We start from the raw sequence: 14,843 nt of genomic DNA, 5'->3' as shown, positions 1-14,843 counted from the left end.
ATTTCACATCACTGTTCCTTCATGGACAGGACTCATAATGGTTGTTCATTTGATAACAAAGTCCATTAATGAAAATTGTGCCTCTGGTAGCATGGGGTGAAAAAATCTTTTTCTGCCTCCTTTGGTGGTGGATTTTAATCTACAGCACTCACTATGCATTAAATGCTGTTAGTATTTAAAGTACTGTGTAAGAAGTGCTCTTTCTCTTTCGTGTCCAGAAACTTGCCTATTCTGCAGCTGGAAGTAATACTGAAGATAATATCTATATATTTTTTCCATGTAATCATCTTTTTTGATTATTATTATTATTATTTTTCTATATATTTTTTTATTTTTATTTTTTACATCTTTATAAATGTAAAAATGCATTCAGTTTTGTCTTCACATTTGCACAAGTGAATAATGGATGCTCAAAATGTAATAATATATTCCCGCCTCTGAAATAACTTTTTTTTTTTTTTACCAAGCCATCTTATTTTTCAGACCCATGCACCTCTAGATATCGCTGCCATTTTTCACAAGCCAATAAATTCTTTATAGTCTTGCATTACATCCTTTTTTGCACTTGAAAATACATCACATTACACAACCGCATTTGAATGCTCTTTCATGTTGACTAGAAATTGTATAAATGCATCTTTTGGATATTTTCTGGACATACAGTATAATGATTATAAGTTCCACATGACCCCAATAAAGTCCACCTGCTTTCTGAAGTGCAACAGCAGGAACATATTTAAATTACACAGCTCCCTGGGATGATTGTGAAAAAAAGTAGTTCCTTTTCAGGAACTCGAGCTGCGTCGAAACGCTTTTGGGGAACGTCCCTGACGAGACCGACTCTGAATATCGTGTGCAATCAGTCCATCGGAAAGGCGTGACGTCACGGGCGGGGTGACGTAGCGACCAGGAAGCTATAAAAGCACGTGCCGTGCAGCTGGCTTCAGCTTCGAATCTGTCAGCAAGCGCTCTGTGTGTGCATGTCAAAAGTCTGTCCTGTTGGTCCTATTTATTGTTGTTTGTCCCTTAGCTTAAAAAGATCGCTAAAACAGCTCAATATGCCTAAGCAAAAACAAAAGACCAAACATTTGAAGGGCGATTCCAAGCCACTTTACAGATTGTGTGTTCCTCCCTGCCCTCGCTACATTACGAGCGGGGATACACACAGGCTGTGCGTGGCTTGCCTGGGATCGAAGCACGCGGAGTCGGCTCTCGAGGGGGCCGACTGCCCGCATTGCGAACGTTTGCCTATGCGGACGCTTCGATCCCGGAGGGCTCTCTTCGAGGAGGGAGCCTTCACCAGAGTTCCTCGCGGTGCTGGCCCCGCTTCTGCCGAGGCAGAGCGGCTGCTGCACTCGTGGGGTTCGCAGGTGGATCTGTCAGAAGGAATGGAGACGGGCCAGTCCTTATCTCCTTCCTCATCTGCCAGATCCGGCGCCCAAACCCTGGGTTCGGAAGCACGCTCGTCGGTTTCTTCCCCCCAGGGTGAGGGATCAGCTCTTCACCTCTCGTCCTCCGAGGAGGTCGATGTGGAGACTGTTGCTGGGGATTCGCCACCCCTGTCGCCCCAGTATGAGGAGCTTTTGGAGGTGGTCACGCGTGCAGTAGATAAATTAAAAATCGACTGGCCTGCTGATAAACAGACTGAGCCGCAGAGAAGCAAATTAGACGAACGCTTTCTGCGGTCGAAGCAACCACCTCCACGTCGGAGCCTTCCGTATTTTCCCGATCTCCATGATGAGTTATCGAGATCGTGGAATCACCCGTATTCGACCCGCCTCTTTGGCCCTGATTCACTATATTATGGCAACGTGATGGGGCTGGGAGAGCGTGGTTATAGAGCGATGCCACGGGTCGAACAGACGCTCGCGGGCTATCTGTCACCCGGTTCGGCCTCGTCTCTAAAGGCTCCGACATTGCCCACTAAGCCGCTTCGAGTTACATCTTCGCTAGTGGGCAAAGGTTATGTGGCAGCAGGTCAGGCTGGGGCGTGCCTTCATACTATGGCAGTCCTGCAAGCTTATCAGGCTGACCTGCTGAGAGATGTCGATGAGGGGGAGGGGATTAAGTCTGAAGATATTGAAGAACTCAGAAAGACCGCTGATCTCTCCTTCCGCGCCACTAAGGAGACCGCTCGCGCAATTGGGCGGTCTATGGCAGCCTTAGTGGCCGCGGAGAGGCATTTGTGGCTGACCCTGTCAGAAATTAAAGAACGAGACAGGGTCTGCCTCCTGGACGCCCCGCTTCAAGCCTCGGGTCTGTTCGGCGACATAGTTAATACTGTCGTCGACAGGTTCCAGGAGGCACACAAGCAGGCGGCGGCGTTCCAGAGTTTCCTCCCTCGTCGCTCTCGTGGTGCATCTGGGCGGGAGATGACCAGGCCACATACCGGCTCCTCACACCGGGAAGCGCAAAAGCAGAGCGTCGCCACTCGTGCTCCCCCACTTCGGGACCGAGGGCAACGACGCTCTGAGTCGGGGGCTTCTAGGGCAAAAACCGATTTAAGATCTGTCATCGAAGCCCGGAAGTCCTCGACGAAAAGATCCTGACGCCAGGATCCAGAGGGTAGCCCCTGCTGGGGTAGAGCGCGGTTCACCTCATTATACGGTGCCCGTCTCACCTCAGTACCCTCAGAAGGTCGGTCTGCCAACCCTGCCAGAGCTTCAGGGCGCAGCGGCCTCCAGCGAGCGCCACCCCCAGTTACTTCCGCCCGTGAGCGTAGCGGAGCTGGGATGCTCGCCGCCCCTTCGGGGGCCTCTTACACCAGAGGTCAGTCTCGAGAGACTGATTCCCTTAGTAGATTATTTAGCAGCATGGAAGCTACTGCCAAATGTATCTCAATGGGTCCTGCGTACAATAGAAAGAGGCTATTGCATTCAGTTCGGTCATCCACCACCGAAGTTCAACGGGGTTACACCGACTGTGGTCGGCCCCCAGCAGGCTCTGGTTATGGAACAAGAAGTGAATACCCTATTAAGGAAGGAGGCCATCGAGGTGGTCCCTCCTCTAGACAGGGAATCCGGATTTTACAGCCGGTATTTCATAGTTCCAAAGAAGGATGGGGGGTTGCGTCCAATCTTAGACTTACGTCTCCTGAACCGCTCAGTTATGTCACTGAAGTTCAAGATGCTCACTGTCAACCAGGCTGTAGCTCAAATCAGATCCGAGGACTGGTTTGTCACAATAGATCTCAAAGACGCATACTTCCACATATCCATCCTTCCACAACACAGGAAGTTTCTGAGGTTCGCTTTCGAGGGCAAAGCTTATCAATATCGAGTACTTCCCTTTGGCCTCGCACTCTCACCCCGCACGTTCACGAAATGTATGGATGCGGCTCTGGTATCCCTCCGTATGCAGGGCATCCGCATTCTAAATTATATCGACGATTGGTTGATCCTAGCTCAATCAGAGCAGATGGCGGCTCGACATCGAGATGTCGTTCTCGCACACATGGGGGAGCTGGGTTTGAGACTAAACGCCAAGAAGAGTGTACTTTCTCCAGTTCAGAGAACCACCTATCTAGGCGTAGTGTGGAATTTGACCACGATGCAGGCACGCTTGTCTCCTGCTTGGATCGAGTCGATCCTCACATCAGTCGAGAGAGTCAAAGAAGGCCAGTCACTCACTGTCAAACAATTCCAGAGATTGTTAGGGCTGATGGCAGCTGCGTCCAACGTGATACCTTTTGGCCTGCTGTACATGAGACCCCTACAGTGGTGGCTCAAGTCCAAGGGCTTTTCCCCGAGGGGAAATCCACTTCGAGTTATCAAGGTCACGCGGCGGTGCCTTCGTGCCTTAGACATGTGGAGGAAACCTTGGTTCTTGAATCAGGGCCCGGTGCTGGGAGTTCCTTGTCACCGTGTAACGCTAGCGACAGATGCGTCCCTCACCGGTTGGGGAGCGGTCATGAGCGGCCACCCTGCCCGCGGTCTGTGGAGTGGTCACCATCTAACATGGCACATCAATTGCCTAGAGATACTAGCGGTCTATCGAGCATTGAAATATTTCCTCCCAGACCTGAGAGGACACCATGTGTTGGTGCACACCGACAACACATCAGTGGTCTCTTATATCAATCACCAGGGGGGTCTGCGTTCGCGCCCCTTGTACAAGCTGGCACACCAGATCCTTCTGTGGTCCCAGGGCAAACTCCTCTCGATCAGAGCAGTGCATATTCCTGGGAGATTGAATGTGGGAGCAGACATACTGTCGAGACAGGGGCCGAGGCCCGGGGAATGGATGCTTCACCCCGAGGTGGTGAAGCAGATATGGAGAGTATTTGGCACAGCCCAGGTGGACCTCTTTGCGACTCAGGAGACATCGCAATGTCCCCTCTGGTTCTCTCTAGTTCATCCAGCTCCTCTGGGACTGGACGCTATGGTACAGACCTGGCCGAGGCTTCGTCTGTACGCTTTTCCCCCTATCGCTCTGCTCCCGGGAGTTCTGGCGAGAGTACGCCGGGACGGGGCCCGTCTATTACTAGTAGCCCCGTTCTGGCCGGGCCGAGTATGGTTCTCAGATCTAGTCTCGCTCCTCGACGGCTCTCCGTGGGAGATACCGATCAGGACAGACCTACTCTCACAGGCGCAGGGCACGATAGTTCACCCTCGCCCGGAGTTGTGGAAGCTGTGGGTGTGGCCCCTGAGGGGGCACAGCTGTTAGCAGCTGGTCTCTCAACCGAGGTTGTTGAGACCCTACTCCAATCCAGAGCTCCCTCTACGAGGAAACTGTACGCCCTGAAGTGGAAGCTCTTCACTTTTTTTTTTTTACAAGCCAGGCTCTCTGCGGGGTTATCCCACTCCACCTTAAAGGTTTACGTGGCGGCCATAGCTGCTTTCCATGTCCCTTTCAATGGTCAGTCAGTGGGTAGACACCCCCTAGTTACACGTTTCCTCCGCGGTGCGCTGAGGCTGAGACCTCCAGTATGATCCCGTGTTCCCCCCTGGGATTTGGTTGTGGTTCTAGAGGCTCTTTGTAAAGCTCCATTCGAGCCAATACAAGATATCTCAGATAGACATCTGACACTTAAAACTGCCCTGTTACTGGCAATCACCTCACTAAAGACAGTTGGAGATCTTCAGGCCCTTTCGGTGGCCCCAACTTACTTAGACTTTGCCCCTGGTATGGCCAAAGCATTCTTATACCCTCGAGCGGGTTACTTCCGAAGGTTCCCTCTGTTACACCACAACCTATCGTACTGCAGGCCTTCTGTCCTCCTCCCTTTCGGGAGCCAGACCAAGAGAAGCTAAACTGCATGTGTCCAGTGCGAGCACTGGACGCATACGTCCACAGAGCTGCCCTGTGGAGAAAATCAGACCAATTGCTTGTTTGCTACGGTCCTTCTAACAAGGGTTCTCCTGCCACCAAGCAGACCCTTAGTCGTTGGATAGTCGAGGCTATCAACGTCTCCTATGAGTCCTCTGGTCTTCCCCCTCCTTTGGGGGCCAAGGCTCACTCTACTCGGGGTATGGCGGCCTCCAAGGCCTTCTCAGCAGGTGTGTCCCTCTTGGACATCTGCAACGCTGCGGGGTGGTCCACGCCCTCCACATTTGTCCGATTTTACGATCTTGACATGCGAGCCACGCCGGGCTCTTCTGTTCTCTCGTCTTAGCTGTGCTCTTTTGACTACACACTAGGCAGGGATTTGGAAGTCTGGCAGCGTGGGCACATCGTTCCCCAAAAGCGTTTCGACGCAGCTCGAGTTCCTGAAAAGGAACGTCTCAAGGTTACGTATGTAACCCTAGTTCCTTGAAGGAACGAGACGCTGCGTCGCAGAGCCATACTCCCGGCACCCCTGCCGGCGCTTGCTTCCCTACTCGAAGCTGAAGCCAGCTGCACGGCACGTGCTTTTATAGCTTCCTGGTCGCTACGTCACCCCGCCCGTGACGTCACGCCTTTCCGATGGACTGATTGCACACGATATTCAGAGTCGGTCTCGTCAGGGACGTTCCCCAAAAGCGTTTCGACGCAGCGTCTCGTTCCTTCAAGGAACTAGGGTTACATACGTAACCTTGAGACGTTTTCATGTGGTAAATATTACTATACCTGCAAATGGCAGCATCATTCTCGAATATAAAGAATGTTTAAAAACACACTTTTCTGCTAGCTCTCAAACAGTAAATATGTAAATGAAGATATGTGACCAAACTCTTCTTTTCCAACCACATGTGCAGAAACCAAAAGCATGGTATCCTGAAACTTAATCATTCACGAGTATTCAAAAGCTGTATTTGACACTCTCAAAAACGGATTAATAAATAAAAGCTGCTGGTGACAAATTTAGACTATGAATCTGGGTCTTTCTCTGCCTTCTGTGAAGTTAACCTTTGGTTCATGTGCACTTTCATGCCATTTTCATAGAAGATCCATTACCTATTTGTCCCTGAAGAAGTCAAGTTTCACAGATGTAATTTGTGATTTTAATCTTAACCAGATTAGACCTGTGTTTTTCTTGGTAAAGACTGAACAAATAACCTACCGTTTAATTACCTACTATGTATTTGTTCACTGTTTGGGGTCAGCTGATATAATCCCATTCGAGTAGGAATGCTTGCATGTTATTTTTATCACAATTCTCATTTATGCTTATCTTTGCTGAAAAGCGTAGCAGAAACTATATTTGCTGTTGTAATTTTTGAAGTGTTGACCTTTCATAATGCTCACATCAAGACATAAGTAAGTCATATTTTAATAATAGCAACTCTAATTCAGATAACAAAAACAAAAATAACAAACAAAAAACAAACAGAGGATCTACATTTACAATGTCACATCACAATCTTCAATGGAAGATACAAAATGTCCAGTATCAGTGGAAAAAATATCAAGACAGGAGAGTTATGGGAAGCTGCGAGGAATCCTTCCTGGCGCCTGTCACTCGTGGCCCAGGGCATTAAACTGTCTGCTTAACAAGGTGGGAATGTGATGGGAAGCTGTAATGGGGATCAGGTTGCGGTAGTGAGACGGGAGATTTGCAGGAATGTGTGTAGAGAAAGGGTGGAAGTTTGAATAGATAAAAAGAGCATATCTGATCAGAGTATTGCATACTAATCTTATTTCTTTCAATGTCACATGGCCTTTTCATCCTGTCATGTTCTCATCTTCCCCCATTCATATGTGGGTGGACAGAATGAAGATGTTTGACTCTTCAAAATCCAGACGCTTGGGTTAGTCCTCTGGTTACCTAGAGTGGTCATCATGGTCTAAGGGAAATGAAGACAGACTCCCACCTTACGTCTGAAACATTTTCTTTTGCTATCAGTTTGAGATGGCTTCTTTGAGCCAGATAACTAAAACAGTATTGGTCAGGTAATAAGATTCCCCCAGGTTATTCTATTTTCTTGTAGAGATATATTAATGAACTCGATTATAATTAAATAACTGTAGGGTTTGGTCTGGTATCTGTGTCATGCAGTGCTTTATGTCTTTCGGAATGTTGTAATATAAAAAAAAAACATTAACATCAACCTTTTTTAAAGGTGGCAAATTTTACAATATATTTTAGGTGCTTCTGCATTTTTCCTCATTCTCTAAAAAAATAAAATAAAAATAAAAATAAAAAATGTCATTGTGGAGAATTTTGCTAACTGGTGAATACATGTTGAGGCAACACTCTTGAATGTTATTTAATGCATTAGGTATCATGAACTACAATGAATCTTTTTTGTTACAGCATTTATTTAACTAATAATTGCCTCGCTTTTTTCATGTTTGTTCATAATCCAATTTAATATGCAAATAGTATGATAATTTTGATAAAAATTACAATATTTTTGTCACAGTCATGGGCTGCGTCCGAAAGCTCTAAAATGCTTCCTTTGGAGGCAGCTTTTCAAGGCAGGAAGGCATCAAGGCAAGTCCGAATCCATATTCTGCTTTACTTCCTGTCTCCGGAGGCAGCTTCTTCTGATTGAATTTTGAAGGCAGCATATGAAATTCCTATAATCGTATAATAATATCAGATTCCTATAATCCTATGCTAAAATCTTTTGTATTTGATTGTTAGTTGCCGATTAATGGCCGTTGCGATCAAATTTTAGCCCAGACAAACGTTTGGCAGTGTCAGAGGATTTGGTGCAGTGTGACATTTCCTTCGATGAACATCAAACTGGCTTTGTTTTTCAAGACAAGCCATGATCAGAATTAATGCTAGACATTTCTTCTAACCGCAAAAACTCTCGTCCTCCGCTCATGTCATTTTTTTTCGAGAATAAAGTAGAAATATTACGAGAATAAAGTTGAAATATTTCGAGAATAAAGTCGTAATAGGCCTACTACGTGAATACAGTCGAAATAATATGAGAATAAAGTTGAAATATTTCGAGAATAAAGTCTAAATGTTTTGAGAATAAAGTCGTAATACTTGGAGAATAAAGTCGAAATATTTTGAGAATAAAGTCAAAATGTTTCAAGAATAAAGTCTAAATATATCGAGAATAAAGTCAAAATATTACGAGAATAAAGTCGAAATTTTACGAGAATACATTTTCACATTTTAGGAATTTTCACAAAGAAAACAGTTTAATTTAACTAATTGTTTCACATAAATACAGCGATCTGATCATTAAAGAGCTTGAAAAACACTTTGTTGTAAGACACATAATTTGTGTTTCACTATAAAACTGATTTTGAAAGCTGAGACATTAAAAGTAGGTCTATCAAAAGCACGAATCTTATTGCTATTGAGTGGCTGGCACACTACAAATAACGAATGCAATGGAAGATATGAAATATTATTTCCAAGCATACTGTCCACGCAAGTATGACACATGGTATGATTTCTACTAATAATCCCACATATATTTGTATTGTATTTAAAAAGCGTTAAATAAGAGAGCTACAGCGCCCCCCGAAGGAATATCGACTGGGTGTGTGAGTTGATGTTAAGTGAAAAAGTGTTTCTTGGTCAGTCTGTTAATAAATACCATATTCTTGATATTACGCTGTTTCCCCGAGTCCTTAAAACTGACTCTTCCTCATCCCAGTAAGATGCTGCAGCCGCTCGGACACAACAGTATTAAAATCAATCCTGGTGACCTGCAACTTCTCCCGGTGCTCTCAATCTGGGACATTTACATACGCAATAAAGGCCTAAATCCTAGAAACATTTCGACTTTATTCTCATAGTATTACGACTTTATTCTCGTAATATTTCGGCTTTATTCTTGAAGCATTTCAACTTTATTCTAAAAACATTTCGAATTTATTCTAAGATTACGAGAATAAAGTCAAAATATTATGAGTTTAATCTTGTAATCTTAATTTTTTTTCAACGTGGCACTAAAACGGCATCGTACTGTTTCTAACAACATGCTAGTTAGAAAATTTCCCAGCTGTTAATTTTCATTTATTTATTTATTAATTTATTTAAGAGAGTAATTCAAAAAAACTAATAAAAAATGCAGAGAGCTGACATTCCCTTTATCTATTTGCTGCAGTGCGTGTCCATTTTAGCTTTATTGGAACAGGGATTGACAGACTGCTCACCCCCCTCATTTGTCAGTACTAAGCCTGAGATGATCCAGCCATTAATTCCTAACTGACATTTTCCAATTTCAGTTTAATATAACTGAAAAGTTATTTTTTTCATTTGCGAAATGATGAATTGAAACATAAATTGATATATGTAGCACAAATGGTTTGTACGTTTAATAAGCAGAGCTAAATAATTCCATGCGAAGGCAAAAGAGTGAAAATGAAATTTCTTTCTGTCAGATTGATCCATTTATCATCAAAATGTAACATGCAATCTACAACATTTATTCTCCCTGGTAGCATGTTTATATGAGCAAATCCTTCAAGACAAACATCTAAAAATGTGAGTAGCATTCTTTACAGATAGTGTTTCGCGAATGGGAAGGCCTTGTAATACTGCATATAAAAGACAATGATTAAATGATTGCATTAAATTCAGTCAGGTACAACCAAGGTATAACTCTATTTGTACAGCAGATAAAAGTACTGCTTTAGTTTCCTTTCAAGATTAGTTTAGCAATTTTCTTTGATATCATTACAGGTTCCTTTTCTCTGAGGCTTCAAAGTGGTAGGTGATTTTCTTTAAAAAAGGAAGAAGTGTTTCTCAGCAATTTGATTTGAATATTCTACCTCTCCAGCAAATATAAAAATAAATCCAAAATCCTGCAAAGCAGTGGGTCTCTATTCTTCATTCCCCTCCCTCTCTCTCTCTCTCTCTCTCCTGGATGGGCTTATAGTGTGCCAGGTCACACTTTGATCTAGACCATCAAAATCTCTGTGGGAGATCTGGCAACTCTCATTCAGCAGACAAAACGAAGCCTGGTCTGCAGTGTGTTTCAAAAGACTTCGATTCAATTTTGACTCTCTGAATTGATGTTTTTGGGAATTCGATTGAACAAGCATCAGCACGATCATCATCGTCTAGCAGATATGGTTTTATAGTTTGCCTTTCAGAGACAAAAGCTGGTTGCATTTAAAGATGGCTGCCTGCAAAAGGTGGACAAGATATTGGTGAACTGAGACACCAGGTGACAGGCCAAACACCCCCCCCCCCCTCCCAAAAACACATATTTCTGATAGTCCTATAGTGGATGTTAATAGGTGTTTTGTGTGAGCCAAAAACATCCTGCTACTTCAGCCTTCATATTATGGTCTTGTAATATGTGTGAAGTGGTTTGGGGATGGTAATGAAAAGGATGAGACTTTATGGTGATACTCTATAACACAGCATAACCAAACTGGGGATTGTTCATGCAGTAAGTAACTTTGTACAAAGAGCGTCTGCTAAATAACATAACCAAACCAACAGAGACAGAAATTCTTCTATCTTTCCCCTACCTTTGTGATGTTAAGTATGTTTGATCATACACCCACTAGCTGTGACATTTGCAAGTGGGTGTTATATGTCTCAATCACCCGATTCATTGCTATATTCTACTGCAGTACATAGTTTTAAACAAAAGAAGACCTAAATAAAGACCGATCTGCATACAAGTGTAATACTTTCCTGTGAAAAACCTAGTAAAGAGCTCAAATGTGACTTTGAAAAATTGCATTTACCCTCTGTAAATGTCAGAACCAGTCTGTTAAAGGACAAAGTCTAAGCATATGTTCTTGAGAGTCAATATCAACCACTTGGGCTGCAAGTTTGAATGACATCTGCTTTCACAAAGTTGATGCAATTAATGCAGACTTCATGTGAAATCGTGCAAAAACTGCTTCTGGAGGAACTGTGTCTAGAGAAAGTGAGAATGATAGAATAATTAATCTGTGAACACTTGTTCAAAAATAATTTACGTGTACACTACTTCCTGAATTTTTGCACCAAACTCTTGAACACAATTCACAATTTCAGTATGGAAGCATATGGGTAGCAATATTCAATTTGGGATGTAATATGCAAAATGACAATGCAATATGTAAAATGACAATGCATTTGTGTACTTACATTTACATTTTCCAAAACATTTGTGCAACGTTTGGTGCAAAATGAAAATGAAAATTAAATAACATAATTTTCATTTGCCATTTCATACACTAGTTTTAATATGTAAAATGAAGACTAATTTTAACGCTTTATAAGTTGCAAAATTAAAGTTAAAATGTATTGCAGAAATGATTCGATATGTATAACATGTTCAAGCAAAAACTGTGGCAAAATTATCATTTAAATGCTATTTTTCTTAAATGCATTAACACTCACAGTCAAGACACTTACGATTGCATTTTCATTCAATGTCCCGCAATAAATGTAGCAAAATTCAATGTACACATTGAAAATGCATTCCGAGCCAATCACGTGTCCGCCCCCTCACGCCATGTCAATCACTGCGTGAACAAGGCGGGGCTTGCAGAAGGTCAGAGACTCAAATCTCAAGAAGAGGATTCAAGTGAGAGAAGATGGACAAGACAGTTGGTCCATGTGCGTTTTGATCATTTCGGTTTATGGCTTCAATGTTTCATTCGCACTTTGGGGGCGGAGCTGAAATGCTGCTTTCATCTGATTGGTCGAATCGCCCCACCTTCAGCTCGGTCTTTTCATTCTTTCAGGCAGAATAAGAGTCAGTGCGAGTGAAGCACTGTAATGTCTGAAACCACCGCTCACTGTTAATTAGCATTATATTTGAATCAGATGTAGCTGGGCACATAATGCGTGCTGCTGAGACCTGTAAATTATTTCTAGGTTGTAGTATTGTATGAATATTGTCCCACTGATAAATAGAGTGCAAATAGTTCTGTCTCTTTGGAAAAAGTGAAGTGGAAATAAAAATCAATAATAGACTGAACAGTTCCATGTCTGTAACATTTACCACTCTCATCTTTTAAGTCATAAGGAACTAGGTATGTGTGTGTGACATTAATAAATAATTGTAAAAATTAATATAGTTACATTTCTGAAATAAAAATAGTAAAATTAGCTCTATGCTGCTCAGTGCTCCTGTAGCATACCCCAGAGCGCCCTCTCGCGGCTGTAGACGGTAATGTTTTCTCTTGGTTCTGAATAAATCCGACTTAATAGTCCAGTCCCACTTATATATGTTTTTTTCCTCGTCATTACGTATTTTTGGACTGATGCAACTTATACCGAAAAATACGGGTAACATTATTATTATTATTTATTATGAGAGTAATTGACACAGACTAGAACTTTAATGTTTCACCAAATTCAGCTCAGATCTTCAGACTCGTCTGACTCGTGTTGCTGTATAACTGGCCAGACTTACCTTCCCGAAAAAATCCTATTTAATTTTATTTCATAAATTTAACTATATTTATTTCCACTTCACTGTTATCCAAGGAGACAGAACTATTTGCACTGTTTTTATCAGTGGGACAATATTTATACAATACTATAACCTAGAAATAATTTAACAGGGTCTCTTGCAGGTCTCAGCAGCACGCATTATGTGCCCAGCAACATCTGATTCAAATATAATGCTAATTAACAGTGAGCGGTGGTTTCAGACATTACAGTGTCCCACTCGCACTGACTCTTATTCTGCCTGAAAGAATGAAAATACCGAGCTGAAGGTGGGGCGATTCGACCAATCAGATGAAAGGAGTGCTTAAGCTCCGCCCACAAGTGTGAATGAAATATTGAAGCCATAAACTGAAATGATCAAAACGCACATGGACCAACTGTCTTGTCCATGTTCTCTCACTTGAATCCTCTAATTGAGATTTGAGTCTCTGACCTTCTGCAAGCCCCGCCTTGTTCACGGCGGACACGTGATCGGCTTGGAATGCATTTTCAATGTGCACATTGAATTTTGCTACATTCATTGCGGGACATTGAATGAAAATGCAATCGTAAGTGTCTTGACTGTGAGTGTTAATGCATTTAAGAAAAATAGTATTTAAATGATAATTTTGCCACAGTTTTTGCTTGAACATGTTATACATATCTAATCATTTCTGTAATACATTTTCATTTTAATTTTGCAACTTATAAAGCGTTAAAATTAGTTTTCATTTTACATATTAAAACTGGTGTATGAAATGGCAAATGAAAATTATGTAATTTGATTTTCATTTTCATTTTGCACCAAACGTTGCACAAATGTATTGGTAAATGTAAATACAGAAATGCATTGCCATTTTACATATTGCATTGTCATTTTGCATATTACATTACAAATTTTCAAATTGAATTTTCAAATTTTCAAATTGAAAATTGCTACCCATATGCTTCCATATTTCAGCACTGGGCACATGCTAATTCAATGCTAAACCAAAATCTTGTGATTCCATCTGCCTTAATGTATCTGACCTTCTGTATGCATTGTACGTTTATTGTGTTTTTATTAGAATCCAATCTTAAATAAACTTGAAATTCTAATTAAAAGTTTTTAAACATTGGCAAATGCTGACAGTAACATGATAAAAAAAAGAAAAAAAGAGGGAAAAAAAGTATATTATAAAAATTACTGTCTAAAGCTGAACCAAATACAATTCAACATGGAAATAATTAAGACTTAACATGTTGTTTAGTAGGAAAAAAAGGTATAGGAATGAAAAATAATAATATCAATGTTAAACATTTAGTTCCCTATATTCCTTCATACACCATGTAGCTAACTAAATAAATAATAAATAGACAAAGCCACACAGTATTGTGAAGTCTCTAAATAATTATGATGCTTTTCCAAGCAAAAACGTAATGTTCTATATGTGATTGTTATTAAATTGACACATTTTGAATATCATGCAATTCAATTTAAACCTTTGATTGTCTAAAAGCCTTAATTATAACTGCTTTATTCCAAATGCACTTTTATATTTCTCAAGACTACTTTATTCAGTGAGATCTTCAGCATTTGTTGCATTTCTAGCAAACAACAGTTTCATTACACTAGCAACGTTTGGATAGTTGTTGCTGATTAGAGTATGCAGTTTCTAATGAATTTAGAGAGGGAAATAAAATGAAGGAAACTATTACAGCTTAACTCGGATTCAACAAAAGTGTGAGATGAATTGTTCCTAATTACTCTCAGTCATGATCACAAATGTGTTGATTGGCATCACCGATGGCTCTAAAAGGCACAACTCTGCTAATTTCATTAAACTCAGAGTAATGATTCTGGGCTGGATTGACCGCTCTTGCTTAAAGGCTGCAGAAAATCAAAGCACTAATCCTTTGCTCCCTGCATGGCCTCCCTCCTTCTTTCCCCACATTCCATAGCCATGGGCCGCAGTGCTTGGGGTTAAGCGACACAAATATTTGATCTGGGCATAGATACATAGAGTTCACTAGTCTGGAGACAACACAGAAATCACCTCTCATCCAAGTCGCATCCAAATGCGGCTCTGATAAATGACATGGAGACCGTATATATATATATACAGTACAGACCAAAAGTTTGGAA

This window comes from Carassius carassius, chromosome 33, assembly GCF_963082965.1.
Source record: "Carassius carassius chromosome 33, fCarCar2.1, whole genome shotgun sequence".
In the NCBI taxonomy this organism is placed as follows: Eukaryota; Metazoa; Chordata; class Actinopteri; order Cypriniformes; family Cyprinidae; genus Carassius; species Carassius carassius.
Note: the sequence above shows the minus strand (reverse complement) of the source record.